General features: G+C 42.7%; 1 protein-coding gene and 1 pseudogene across 1 annotated transcript in view; both read right to left on the bottom strand.

Moving 5' to 3' along the window:
• The window catches only part of OVCH2 (ovochymase 2), a 500,449-nt gene that overhangs the window by 53,545 nt on the left and 431,746 nt on the right, over positions 1 to 15,158 (bottom strand). The window lies entirely within an intron of this gene.
• On the bottom strand, positions 5,917 to 6,882 carry LOC110262319 (olfactory receptor 10T2-like; annotated as a pseudogene).

Raw genomic sequence — 15,158 nt, 5'->3', positions numbered from 1 at the left:
TGAAGCTGTCCACCGTCACAGCTTCTTCCCCTGCCCTTTTTGAAGGTGCTTATGACCCAGTTTGGTTGTGGGAATTGCCTCTAAATTAATTCCCTTCCTCCTGTACTCCTTTCACAATGACTTATGATTAATATTTTAGCTAATACACTTTACTTGTAGCATATTAATAATGTCAGACAAATTCAGAGACAGTTTGGAGGGATCATTTTACAAGCTGAGCTCCTATTCCTGAGTTCTTCACTGACCAGATCAAAGGAACCTCCTCCTTTTCTGCCTGGAAGCCACTCTGTGGGATTTCTCCAGTCCCGTTTCCCCATGCGTAGCTCCTGCATCAATTACAGGCCTATAATTCCACCAGTGCAATGATCCTGGGGTTAAAGCCAGCACAGACATGGCCCTTCGGAAAGAGGGGAGCTCCGAGGTATGACGTCAGTCTTGGAAAGGCCACCTTCAAGTTTCGGGGTATCTGCACTCTGGAGGTTGACGGTTTTCATCGACTATTTCTGGCCCTCTTCCTCTTCATGTCTCCCTGTGTTTTGCTTTCACCAGGGTTCAGGCTCAGCCCTCTGCCCTCCATCTCCCAAGGTCTCCTGGGGTGACCTCCTCTTTTCCCACGAGCTCAGCTGCCACCTGTGTGTGACAGTATCCCCGTCTCCAAATACAACCTTCTCTTTGGAGGAAAGAAGGACTTCTTCACTGGCCTTTCCCCCAAGACGCTCAAACTCAGGGTGCTCTCATTAAATTTCTCACATTTCTTCCCAAACTGTTCCTTCTCCCCTGCTCCTTTCTCCGTGCACGGCCAGTGTCCATCAAACCTGGGACGACCCTCAACGCACACCCATCAGATGGGCCGCTCCCCCCAGCCCTTTCCTTCTCTCCGATGAAATACGTATTGACCTTGTCCTTTCCTAAGTCTCTCTTTTTGGGGGGGAGCTTACACCTCCCTGATTGATGACAATAAATCCACACAGATTGTTTTCCTCCCTACATCCACTCAGGAAAGTCAAATAATCGGGTCATCCAGGTGCGGGGAGGGAGGTGGCACCCTTACAGTTCTTACTGGAGAGGACAGGCACCGACACCCATTTTCTCCCCCAAGTTCTAACCATCTGAGGAAGTGACAAAAAGAGAGGGCATGGGAGAGAGAAAATATTACCTGTACGAATGAAGAGCTGATAGTAGAGAATGTGGCACGTCTCTGTGGACACAGACAGTTTTGTGTCCTGAACCCAGAACTGGACACTCTGTCCTTCTCTGTCACCGGCAGTAATGGAAACAGTCCGGTGTCCCCAGTGAGCCCAGGCTGCTGCCCGTTTGCTTAGAGCATGGCCACGAGCAGCCGAGAGCACTGAGGGCCGCTGGGTCACAAGAGAGGGTGAAGAGGGGCTGGGATGGCTGTTATGGGTGGGGGTGTGTCCCTCAAAAACTCACATGCCGAAACCCTGTCCGCCAGGCCCTCAGAATGTAGCTTTATCTGGGATGGGGTTGTGGCGGAAGTGATTCGTCAAGATGGAGTCGTGTTGGTAGGCTGGGCTTCTAATACAGTGTGACTGGCATCCTGATTTTAGGAAAGGACATCTCGAACATAGACAGCACACAGAAAAACATGTGGAGATGAAGACGGAGATAGGAGACATGCCTCTACAAGCCAAGCAACTTCAAAGGCTGTCAGCAAGCCGCCAGAAGCCAAACCAGAAGCAAGGCGCAGACCCCAAAGCCCTGGAAGAGACCAACCCCGCCAACACCTTGCTCTGGACTTCTGGCCTCCAGAGACAGAATATTTCTGCTGCTTAAGCCACCCAGTCTGTGGTATCTTTGTTACAGCTACCCTCACAAACGAATACAATCGCATACCCAGATTTCCCTCCCAAAGCTACCACTTAGAGCTGAGGAAGTGAAGGCTTAGAGGGGTGTCAGGGGTGCTATGCTAACGATGTCTCTCCAAAAGGGGGAGAAGAATATTGAAACGGTACAAAGGATTCTCCCTAAACAGTGGGTCCAAAACTAAGGATCAGGGATATTCCAGTGGGAACAATAAAAAAATAAACCTCCTGTTAAAGATGTTTTGGAGAAGTGTCCTATTTACTATCCCTGTGTATGGGTTATAGATTGCTACCTGGAAGGGAGGGACTTTAAAATATCCTAAACTGCTGTGATTAAAGGTTCTTAGCTGATACCAACTTCAGGAGCATTTTCTTCTTCTGAAGTGGGCTGGGACTTATCAGCTCGTTGACATTTCTGCGATTCTGTAAAACACTTACTTTCAGTGGAATATTGGAGAAGATTGAAAACAAAGGGGCAAGAGGTAATTTATTTTTTGGGGGGTGAGGAAATCACTGTATATTGGGGTGGTGGAATTATTCAAGTGTATACACCTGTCAAAAGTCATCAACCTGTATATTTAAATTGTGCACATATAAATTATACTTCAATAAAGTAGCTATTTTAGAAGGTTCTATAAGGGAGTTACTCTTTTTCCCATTTTAATATCATTAGGCAAATACATTTATTTGCAAGGCTCAAGGAAGGCTTTACTGGAGAAATGACATTTAAACTAAGATGTAAAGAGAAAAAGGAGTTAACTGGTCATTAGAAGTGGAAATGCAGCTGCAGGAACTTTGGTGGGAGGCTGAACTCATTATCCTTGGCTAAGAGTACACTGTCGGTACAGAACAGGCATTCAACGATATCTGTTTGTTAAACATTAATTCAATGAATATTCATTTAGTGTCTCCTTTATTCCTAGCACTAGGTTATGAACTGAGGAAAGAGAGTTGAATGTGTTATGTGCTTTTCTCTCAAGAATTTCACGACAAAGAGATGTTTCTGAAAAATCCCATGGTGTCTATTCAAGTGGTATGAAGAAAGTGCTAGTTGCCATGTTTTTTAATTTTAAATTTTAAAATTTTAAAAATTTTTTTGTCTTTTTGCCATTTCTTGGGCTGCTCCTGCAGCATATGGAGATTCCCAGGCTAGGGGTCGAATCGGAGCTGTAGCCACCAGCCTACGCCAGAGCCACAGCAAAGCGGGATCCGAGCTGCGTCTGCAACCTACACCACAGCTCACGGCAACACCGGATCCTTAACCCACTGAGTGAGGCCAGGGATTGAACCCGCAACCTCATGGTTCCTAGTCGGATTCGTTAACCACTGAGCCATGATGGGAACTCAAATTTTTAGAACAATTTTTAAGACCTTTTAAAGTAAAAAATTGCATATATTTAAAGTATTCAACATGAGGTTTTGACATACACATACACAGTGAAGTGATTAATACAACCAAGCTAAAATAAATGTCTCCTCACGATTCCTTATCTTTGGTAGGTGTGGTAAGAGAAACTTGAATTTACCCTTAGAAAATCTCCAGTATAATATACAGTATTATTAACTATGGTTAGACTGCACTGCATCAACCTCTAGAACCGCTTCATCCTACATAACAACAGCTCTTTTCCCTTGGCCAACGTCTCATTCCCCACCCCCTGCTCTGATAACTACTGTGCTAGTCTCTGCTTCTGTGAATTTGACTTTCTTAGATTTCACTTACAGTGAGGTCACGCAGTGTTTTTCTTTCTGGGTCTGGCTTATTTCCTTTAGCAGTGTCTCCAGGTACATCCATGTTGTTGCAAGGGGCACGATTTCCTTCCTTCTTTTAATGGCTGAACCATATTTCATTATGTCCATGTGCCCCATCTGTTGACAAGATTGTGTGATTTTTATTTTTCATTCTGTTAATGTGATTTTCATATGTCAAACCAACCCTGCATCCCAGGGATAAATCCCATTTGGTCAAAATTTAGAGACTTAAAAGAATGAATGAAATAAAAAGTTTAGATAATTATATGAAGAGGCAGAGATTTTCATACGGAGCAAGGCCATCCGGGAAAATGGAATGACGAGGTTTTTGAAAACCTGCAGAGACACTCTAGCCAAATTTTAGTTCAGTGTTGAACAAATAATGGGGACTGGAGAACCAGTGGTCTCTGACACCACCTATAACCAAAGGATCTGTGATGTGAATCCCAGAGGCAGGCCTTTGGGGAGCTCTCTTTACCTGTATTCACTAATACGCAACTCCCTGCTTCATCTCTTTATTTTATTTTATTTTTTTGGTCTTTTTTTAGAGCCACACCCACAGCACATGGAGGTTCCCAGGCTAGGGGTAAAATTGGAGCTAGAACTGCAGGCCTACACCACAGCCACAGCAACACGGGGTCTGAGCTACATCTGTGACCTAGACCACGGCTCACGGTAACACTGGATCCCTAACCCACTAAGCAAGGCCAGGGATTTGAACCCGCATCCTGATGGATACTGGTTGGTTTCGGTAACCACTGAGTCATGATGGCAACTCCCTGCTTCTTCTCTTTGAAATTCTCTTTCCTTGCTGGGGTTTCTCCTGATACGTTTCACTTTCATCCTGGAATCTTTTTATTCCACCCTCAACTATTCCCAGTGGACATGCTCTACCCTCTCCATCTCAACCAAACCCAGCTGTCCCAGGAGGCACGTGTGCTTCCCGGCTCTACCGAAGAGAATTTCAAAGAGAAGAAGCAGGGAGTTGCTGTCTGGCTCAGTGGTTAACGAAACCAACCAGTATCCATCAGGACGCGGGTTCAAATCCCTGCCCTTGCTTAGTGGGTTAGGGATCCGGTGTTACCATGAGCTGTGGTCTAGGCCACAGATGTAGCTCAGACCCCGTGTTGCTGTGGCTGTGGTGTAGGCCTGCAGTCCTACAGACACCTGCGCACAGTGCTGACTTTCTCCTAGCTCCTACCGTATTTCTAAATCATTTACTGGCAATCTTCACGACAAAGCAATTCACTCCCTGACGCCAGTGCCGTCCAGACATGAAGCAATATGCTGTTGTCCTCAGAGCCCTTCACTAACCACTCAGTTTCTGTTCCTCATGCATTAAAGACTGCGTCGCCAGCGGCTTGATCCTTTCTCCCACCTCAGCCCCTCAGTCCTGTCACGGCATTCCTGGCGGTGCTCCCCAGGCACATGTGCCAGTTAGACCACGTGGCCGCAAGTGCCCATCCCTCCATGGCGCCTGAGGGTTTCCACCGTCCGTGTGAGACCCTTGCTACAACGGCCTCAGACTCAGGGGTAGCACCTTCCACCTCGCCGTTTTCGTAAATTGGAAGCTATTTATCTTCATCTGTGCTCTAACTCAAACAGTATGTGAATTACTGGTTTTTGAGAACTTGTAGGAGCTAATTGTGAAACCACTTGGCATACTCCTTTGTTGGAGGATGGAAAGAATAGCTCTTTGACAGATACCGTGCTAATTCTGGAATTTGGTGTGTTAAAAATGCATATTTTTTTGCAGTAACTTTCATCGGTTTACTTTTTCCAGAAATTTACTCACTGCCATCTAGTTCCCATATTTCTTTGAGTAGAGTTAAAAAGGTATTTTCTTTACGTTTTTTGAAATTTATCTTGTGATCTTTCACGCATTTCAATACTAAATTTGTGTGTGTACTTTCTCCTTTTTTTGATTAAGTAAATTAATGATCTTTCTTTCCCCTTCCTCTATCTCCCTCTCTCTCTTCCTCTCTCATTCTTTCTTCTTTTCCTTTTTAATATCACTTTCTTCCTACTTCAGAATAAACCAAGATTATGAAAATATGGCATTCTAAATCATTTTCGATACTTACTACATACACATGTGCATGTGTGTAGGCATACAGATGTGCATATACACACGTGTACACACATAAATATGTAACAACATTTTAAATTATTTTATTTCACTTTAAAATATTTTAAAACTATATCTGGTTTTATAGGAGAAAAGAGTGAGCCCAGAGCATATGAAGCAACTAGAAAAACTAATTGCTCTGTGCTCAGTGATAATTTTTATTGGAATTACTCCACTTTCTCCACTTTTATTTATCAATGCTTTATAAAACTTTTAAGATGTATTCAGGGTTCTTTTATTTACCATAAGGGGAAAACTGACATATATTGTCTAGTACCTTCCTTAGGGCTACCTGCATTTCTTTGTTTCTTAGACTGTAAACAATGGGATTAAGCAGAGGTGTCAGTATTGTGTATGCCACAGCCATCAGCATATCTTCACGGACGGAGTCCCTGTCCTTGGGCCTCAGATAGACAAAGCCAGCAAATGCATAGTGTATGCACACCACGGTCAGGTGGGAGGAGCAGGTGGAGAAGGCTTTACACCTCCCCTTGGCAGAAGGCACCTTCATAACTACGGACCCAATGAAGATGTAGGAAATCATAATTAGGATAAAGCTGCCCCCCAACACAAAGGCGGAGAACACAAATACAGCCATTTCATGGTAGAGAGTATAGTCACAAGCAAGGCACATCACAGGTGAGATGTCACAAAAGAAGTGCTGGATGACGTTGGAGTCACAGAAAGACAGGTTGAATATGATGACGACAATGCACAGAGAAACCAGGAACCCAAGCACCCAAGAGGCCGTCATCAGCTGGAAGCAGACCTTTGGGGTCATCAGGGTGGCGTAGTGCAGCGGGTTGCGGATGGCAGTGTAACGGTCATAGGACATGGCAGACATGATGAAGCAGTTGCTGCATGACAAGCCAAAGAAGAAAAGCATCTGTGTGGCACACTCTGAGAGAGAAAGGGTCTTGCTTTCTGACAGGAGATCCCCAGCAGTCGGGGGATAATTGCCATAGTGGTGCAGGTTTCTGAAAAGGACAGACCACCGAGCAGAAAGTACAGGGGGGTGTGAAGGTTGTGCGTGCACTTGATGGCCACCATTACAGACGCATTTGCAGCAAGGATGGTAGCGTGGGAGAAGAGAATCGTCACAAAGAGCAGAGTCTGCAGGTCTGGGAAACTGGAAAAGCCCCACAGAAGGAAGGTGCTCACAGTGGTGTGATTGCCCATCCTCCTGGTGCAGGTACAGCTCTCTCCCAGAGGGGCGGGTGTTCTTGAGGTCAACACTATGATGAGAGCGTAAAAAGCACTGAAGGACAATGGTGACGCAACTCTTAGTGAGAGGCCCTCGGAAGTGGGAGTTAACCGTACCTGGCTGAATTCAAGGTCAAGGCTCTGAGTGATGAAGACAAAGATTCTCATAGGAGAATGTATATAAGTGCCATGGATGTGGCCCGCATATATCCTGGGTGCCCCCTAATTTACCTGAAAGAGGGAAATGTGGGAAAAAAACTTATTTTCTCACCTACAGGAGTATGAGGAATAAAATATTTAGATGTGATCTAATCATGGCCTGGTGTACAGAATCACCTACCAATTCTGACTGAATCAATACTAATTTAAGGAGACGTGAGGAAAGTTTTTTGAATGGATTCCAAACACTCTTGGAACATAATTCTGTTTTCAGAAGTGCTCCCTGGAGGGCAGTGGCGGCTTGGCTGACACTTACGCCCATGCAGACTTAATAAATGAATTTACCATTTTGGAATTTGTACTGGTTTTCTCTACATGACAATGAGTTGAAGTGGAGTTGCTCAATAACTGTCCGTCATTCAGGGAGATCTTGGAAGCCAAATGGTTATGCAGCGATTATTCCAGTTCTGATGGCTCACTTGGCTCATGACGATGTGGTCCATTCTTGAAAACGTCTAGGATATGTCTAACTGATGTAGTGGTGGTTTGCACACAGCTCTGATAAGAACCCAGCTTCCTCAGGTCATTTTCATCAGTTGTTAAATTTTCCACTCTGGGTTTGAGATGACAGCATGAAAGTAGCGCATAGATTTTCCACAGATTTTAGGCTGTTGTTAGGGGTGAAAGGGAAGCAGTGAAAAGACACTGTGAGGAGTTGTAGGTGGGAAACATGTTAGAAACACAATGGAAAGTATTTTGGAGGATCCACGAAGCTTAAAGAAAAGAGAAAATATACCTTCACCTGGAAAGTTTGTGTGTTTTTTTATGTTTTGAATTACTGGGCAAAAAATATGCAGGGGGTAATGTAAGTAACCAGTATTTATCCAGCATCCTAAATATCCTGGTCAATATGCAGTGGGTTTGAAAGAATTTTCTCACTAAATTTCTCCTAACAATTCTGTGTGGTGCGTATTTCAATTCAGATGTTACAAAAATGGGAAGAGGGTGGAATAGAAGGACTGGAGCTCAACTTCTCTCAAAAAAACAACAAAATTACAACCAAATGCTGAATAACCTTCAACCAAATGGACTGGACACTTTCAAAAAGATATCCTACTCCAGAAGACAAAGAGGAGGTCACATCGAGATGGTAGGAGGGGTGATTACACCATATAAGCAACCCCATACCTGCCGGTGGGTGGCCCACAGACTGGAGAGTAACTGTATCACAGACTCACCTACAGGAGTGAGAGTTCTGAGCCCCACGTCAGGTCCCCACACCTGGGGATGTGGCACTGGGAGAAGGACCCCCTGGGCATTTGCACTTAGGGCCGGGGGCTTGTGCACAGGAGCTCTACGGGACTGGGGGAAACAGAGACCCCACTCTTGAAAGGTGCACACAGGCTTTCATATGCACTGGGTCCCAGGGCAAAGCAGTCTCCATAGGAATCTGGGTCGGACCTGACTGCGGTTTTTGTGGAATCTCTTGGGAAAACGAGTTGACTGTGGCTCATTGTGGAGGAAGGACACTAGAGGCAAAGGTCTCGGGAATATTCATCAGTGTGTTTTTGTGGAGGGGGCCATTTTGGGAAAATCTGGCCCCAACCATCAGCGCTGAGAAGCCCCAGGCCAAACAATAATAATCCAGGGGTGATATCAGCCCTGCCCATCAGTAAACAGGCTGCCTCAAGACCCCCCAGGCACACAGCCACCTCTAATCTCAACCAGAGACAAAGCCCCACCCACCAGAAGGATAGGAATAAGCTCCACCTACCAGTGGGGGGCACTAGTCCCTCCCATCAGGAAACCTCCGTACCAACTTCAGCCACAAGGGGGGAAGACAGAAGTAAGAGAGGCTACAACTCTATTGTCTGCAAAAAGGAGACCACACCAAAAATCTATGAAAATGAAAAGGCAGAGAGCTATAACTCAGATGAGGGAGAAAGAAAAACCCCCAGAAAAGCAGATGTTACAAAAATGGAACCTCAAGTACAGGTTGCTTAAGTGATTATCCAAAGTCAATGCATTAATTCCAGAAATATTTAATGTCTATGCTGTATTACTCTGTTCCCTACATGGGAAATGTAACGTGGATCATATGTAACATGTATGACCTCTCCTATCTCAGACGGAGAAAAATGCCGTGGAGAGAACGAAAGGAAAGTGATACAAGGGTCAGGGACTGGGTGGTCCCTTTGGACCGTGGAGCCAGGAAAGTCCTTCTTACGGAACTGACACTTCCCCGTGCCCAGAGGAGATGTAGAGGGAAAACACGACGGACACAGGAAACAGCGAGTGCAAAACCCCACGGTGGGAATGGGCTCGCCATGCTTAAGACTATCGAGAAACGACGGACACAGGAAACAGCAGGTGCAAAACCCCACGGTGGGAATGGGCTCGCCATGCTTAAAGACTATCAAGAAACTCACGGTGTCCAGAAAACCTCTCTCATGTCCTTCTAAATCCCTTAGGAGATAAGCTGCCGAATTGTGTGCATTTTAAGATAAGGAAACTATGGCTTAGAGGGTCACTTAATTCATGAAGGGGGTGAAGTTTGTTAAAGGGGGAGCTGCTCTTTATACACAGGGAGGGTGCCTCTGGAGGAGACCTTCTTAACTGGGAGGTTCAAAAGTCTCTGCAAAAGCAAGTGCCCTCGCATGTCATTCAAGGTCTATCTGTTCAGGCATCTTCTGCCACCAACCTCCCCACAAGGAAAACATCCTCTTGCCCCCCAGGCATGGAAGGTCCTGTGCGGCTCTCCTCCAGTGTAGGCATTGACTCTCTGTTTGAAATGTTCTTCCTCACTGCTCCTTAAACCACAGTCTTTGTTTCAAACCCAGTTGAAATGTCACCTCCCTGTATGTAAACTGGTGCAACCACTGTGGAAAACAGTATTGATGTTTCTGAAAAAACTAAAAACAGAACTGCAATATGATCCAGCAAGTCCATTCCTGGGTATATATGCAAAAAAGCCTCAAAAGGCGAACTGGAAAAAATACATGCACTCCAATATTTATAGCATTATTTATAATTGCCGAGGCATGGAAGAAACCTATGTCCATAAACAGTTGAATAGATAAAGAAGATGTGGTGTATATGTACAATGGACTATTACTCAGCCTAAAAAAGAATGAAATTCTGCCATTTGTAGCAACATGGTTGGACTTGGAGGGCATTATGTTAAGTGAAATAAGTCAGAGAAAAACAAATACAGTATGACATTACTTATGTGCGGAATCTAAAAAAAAGTACAACAAACTAGTGAGTAAGACAAAAAAGAAGCAGCTTGCAGATATGGAGAACAAACTAGTGGTTACTAGTGGGAGAGGGACGGAAGCGCCATTTAGAGTAAGGGGGAATGGTCATTATGCTATGATATGAAATAATGTGAGAGGTGCTGAGAACTGCAAAGCAGTGTAGAATTTAGAGGATCTTTAACTCAATAAAAGGCTTCATTACACATGCATGAGTGACAAAAATTGGTTTCATCCGATAGAGTTTAAATTTTATTAAAATGGAATTCCACAAAAATAAAGTCACCTCCCTAAAAAATTATCCCTAATCATCCTGATTGAGTTAATGAGTTCTGCGTTCACATCTGATTATATCATGATGACATTTTTTTTCTTTATCTTTTAAGGGCCATACCTGCGGCCTGTGGAGGTTCCCAGACTAGGGGTTGAATGGGAGCTTCAGCTGCCGGTCTACACCACAGCCACAGCAACACGGGGTCTGAGCCGCATCTGCAACCTGCACTACAGCTCATGGCAATGCCCGATCCTTAACCCACGGAGCAAGGCCAGGAATCAAACCTGCGTCCTCATGGATGCTAGTCAGATTGTTTCCACTGAGCCATGACGGGAATGGCATGATGATATTTTAATATGTCTGACTTCTATACTAGTTAGAGTAGAGGGTTTTACCATTTAGTATCCTACCTGCAACATAATATGGTAAATATAACAGTTTGTGGCATAAGAGTTCAATGAATAAATGGAGGGCCATCTTCCCTAGGAAGTCTCACGTGCTTTTTTCTAGATGCACTGACTAATCCTTCCCAATTGCTTTCTCTCTATCATTTACTTAAATTTTTTTCTTTTTAGGGCCACACCTGCAGCATATGGAAGTTCCCAGGCTAGGGGTCGAATGGGAGCTGCAGGCCTACACCACAGCCACAGCAATGCTGGGTCCAAGCGGCATCTGCGACCTATGCTGCAGCTTGTGGCAGTGCCGGATCCTTAACCCACTGAGTGAGGCCAGAGATCAAACCATATCCTCACAGACACTATGTCAGTTTCTTAACACACTGAACCACAATGGTCACTCCTTGTTTACTGAAATTTGACATGTGCTAAGGGTTGTTGACTGACTCCTTCAGTACATTTCAAGACCCATTAAGATATGCCACATCACTTAGCAATGTGGTAAGTACATACCAGTACCATTTCAACAAACCCATAGCCAGTATAACACTTAATGGGGAAAAGTTGAAAGCTTTCCCACTAAATCCCGGAACGAGATAAGGATGCCCACTCTCACCAGTTCTATTCAACATAGTATTGAAAGTCCTAACTACAGTGATTAGATAAGAAAAAGAAATAAAAGTATCCAAACTGGAAGGGATAGGTAAAATTGTCATACACAGGTGATATGATATTCTGTATGGAAAACCCTAAAGACTCTACAAAAACTATTAGAACTAATAAATGAATTCAGAAATATAGCAGGATACAAGATCATTATAGAGAAACCTGTTGCATTTCATTACACTAACAATATTGTTAGGATAAAGAATCAGAGAGAGAGAGTGAAAAAAATTCCCATTTAAAATCACATCAAAAAACCCACTTAGTAACAAACCTAGCCAAGAATGTGAAAATCCTATGCATGAGAACAAAAACAATTAATAAAGGAAATTCAAGCTGATACAAATAAATGAAAAAAAATAGAGAGCCCAGAAATAAACCCACACACTTAGTCAATTAATCTTTGACAAAGGAAGCAAGAACATAAAACGGGGAAACGACAGTCTCTTCAGCCAAAAGGTGTTGGAAAAGCTAGACAGCCTCACGTAAGTCAATGAAGTTAGAATCCTCCCTCACACCATGCACAGAAATAAACTCAAAATAGTTTACATTCCCACCAACAGTGCAGGAGGGTTCCCTTTTCTCCACAGCCCCTCCAGTACTTGTTATTTGTGGACTTATTAATGATGGCCATTCTGACTGGTGTGAGGTGATATCTCATGGTAGTTTTGATTTGCATTTCTCTTATAATCAGCGATGTTGAGCATTTTTTCATGTGTTTGTTGGCCATCTGTGTATCTTCTTTGGAGAAATGTCTATTCAGGTCTTTTGCCCATTTTTCCATTGGTTGAGTGTATACATGTAAGGATAACCCGACCCCCTTGCTGTACAGTGGGAAAATAAAAAAAAAATAAATAAATAAAAAAATAAAAAGAGATACATTTACACGAAAAAAAAAATAGTTTAAAGACAAATGTAAGACACAACACCATAAACTCCTAGACGAGAACAAAGGCAAAACATTCTCAGACATAAATTACATATACCGCAGGTGCAGCCATAAAAGAAAAAGAAGAGAGAAAATATTACTATAATTTATGTCTGAGAATGTTTTGCCTATGGTCTCTTCCAGGAGGTTGTGCATTTAGTATTTGCAGACTTTTTGATGATGGGTATTCTGACCAGTGGGAGGTGATACCTCATTGTGGTTTTGATTTGCATTTCTTTAATAATTAGCAATGTGGAGCTACTTTCCATGTGCCTTTTGGCCATCTGTATGCTTTCTTTGGAAATACCTATTTAGGTTTTCTGCTCATTTTTTGATTTTTTTTATATTGAGTTATATAAGATGTCTGTATATTTTGGAAATAAAGCTCTTATTGGCTACATTACATGCAAATATTTTCTCCCATTCTGTAGCTTGTCTCTGTTTTGTTCATGGTTTCCTTTGCTGTGCAAAAGCTTCTAATTTTGATTAGAACGCATTTGTTTATTTTCCCTTTTATTTTTATTGTCTTGGGAGACTGAAAACTAAGAAAATATTACTATGGGAGTTCCCATGGTGGCTCAGTGGGTTACGGACCTGATGCTGTCTCTGTGAGGATGTGGGTTTGATCCCTGGCCTCACTCAGTAGGTTAAGGATTCAGCATTGCTGCAAGATGGGCCGTAGGACACAGATGTGGCTCAGGTCTGGTGTTGCTGTGGTGTAGCCTGCACTGCACTTCCATTTCAACCCCTGGCCTGTAAGAGCTTTATTTCTAAAATATACAGACAGATCATATAATTCAATGCAAAAAAACCCAATCAAAAAATGGGCGGAAGACCTAAATAGGTATTTCTCCAAAGAAAACACATGGAAAGTAGCCCCGCATTGCTAATCGTTAAAGAAATGCAAATCAAAACCACAGTGAGGCATCACCTCCCACTGGTCAGAATACCATTATCAAAAAGTCTGCAAATAATAAACGCTGGAGTGGGTGAGGGAAAAAAAGGAACCCTCCTACACTGTCGGTGGGAATGTAAATTGGTGCAGTTGCTATAGAAACCAGTCTTGACGTTCCTTAAAAAACTAAAAGTAGAGTTGCCATATGATCCAGAAATCTTCCTCCTGGGCATACATCTGGAAAAGATGCAAACTCTAATTCAAAAAGGTACATGTACCCCAGTGTTCACAGAAGCACTCTTTGTAAAAGCCAAGGCACAGAAACAGCCTAAATGTCCATTGATAGAAGAATGGATAATGATGTGACATGTTACTCAGCCACAAAAACGAAGGAAATAATGCCATTTGCAGCAATAGAGATGGACCTAGAGATTTCATACAAAGTGAAATAAGTCAGGCAGAGAAAGACAAATATCATTTACATGTGGAATCTAAAAAAAACAATACAAATAAACTTATTTACAAAACAGAAATAGACTCACAGATATAGAAAACAAACATGGTTACTAAAAAGGAAAGGGGAGGGGGAGAGATAAATTAGGAGTATAGAATTAATAAATATATACTAACATATATAAAATAGATAAATGACAACAATTTACTGTATAGCACATGGAACTATATCCAGTATCTTGTAATAACCAATAAAGGAAAAGAATCTGAAGCTGTATGCCTGAAACTAATATAATATTGTAAATCAACAACAGTTTAATAAAAAACCAAAAGAAGAAGGAACTAAAGATGAAATGAGTTAAATAAATGCATAAATTAGCAAAGAAAAAAATAAGTTCATACCAGTATTTAATGCATGCTTGTTTAATGAATAAAGTATATTTCCCCTTCCCCTCCTCAAACCCTCTAAACTTTAGGAGCTATTTGCTTGGAACAAAGCAAAACATTTATTATTTTCTGGACAATATACTTCATTTTCTGTGGCATCAAATAAGACACAATTGCCGTAACTGCTTCTATAATAGGAAGCATATCAGGACCATCAGAGGAGCCTTCTAGAAAATTACATACCTTCACTCCCATCCATCCCTAGTTTCTGTCAGGTCTTTCAAATAAAATGAAAGAAAAACTTTAGGAGTAATTGGTGTGTCTAGGTTTTGAAACTCTCACTGTGATTCTGTGACTTCCTTTTCCCATCTATATTCATGTTAAATCCCACTTTCCTCATGTCGCCCAAGGAACTAGTAATTGAAAATATGTCAGTGCAATATTATTCCCATTATTTCTGGTCATGTTCCCAGAGACAGAGTTTGAGGAGGTGATTTCTGGCCAGGCTTCTGTGATTAATTCATCTTCCTTGGGCTATACCACTTCCATAGAGTAATAGGGACATAATTGATTTATTTGCCTGAAAAACCCATTTCTAGTTTGTCCAAAAGCCCTTGCAGAGAGATCTGGTGGACTTAGTAGGTCTAATTTCTTTGAGATGGCAATGAGGCCTTGCAGAAATTTGAGGCTATTTCTTGATATTAAGTCACATGGCAGACTCTTGTGTCCTATCACCACATCAAATCCCTGGATAGTGGACACTTTAAACCAATACACCTCTGAGGCGTACATCAAAGCCATGGCCAGCCTGGGACAGAGGGGACCACTGTGTCACCCATCATTT

Source organism: Sus scrofa, chromosome 9, assembly GCF_054392235.1.
Source record: "Sus scrofa isolate SSC_HxYL_T2T_F1_AM1 chromosome 9, Sscrofa_HxYL_maternal_Yorkshire_Landrace_v2.0, whole genome shotgun sequence".
In the NCBI taxonomy this organism is placed as follows: Eukaryota; Metazoa; Chordata; class Mammalia; order Artiodactyla; family Suidae; genus Sus; species Sus scrofa.
The sequence above is the reverse complement of the archived record's forward strand: the minus strand, read 5'-3'. Positions and strand labels throughout refer to the sequence as shown.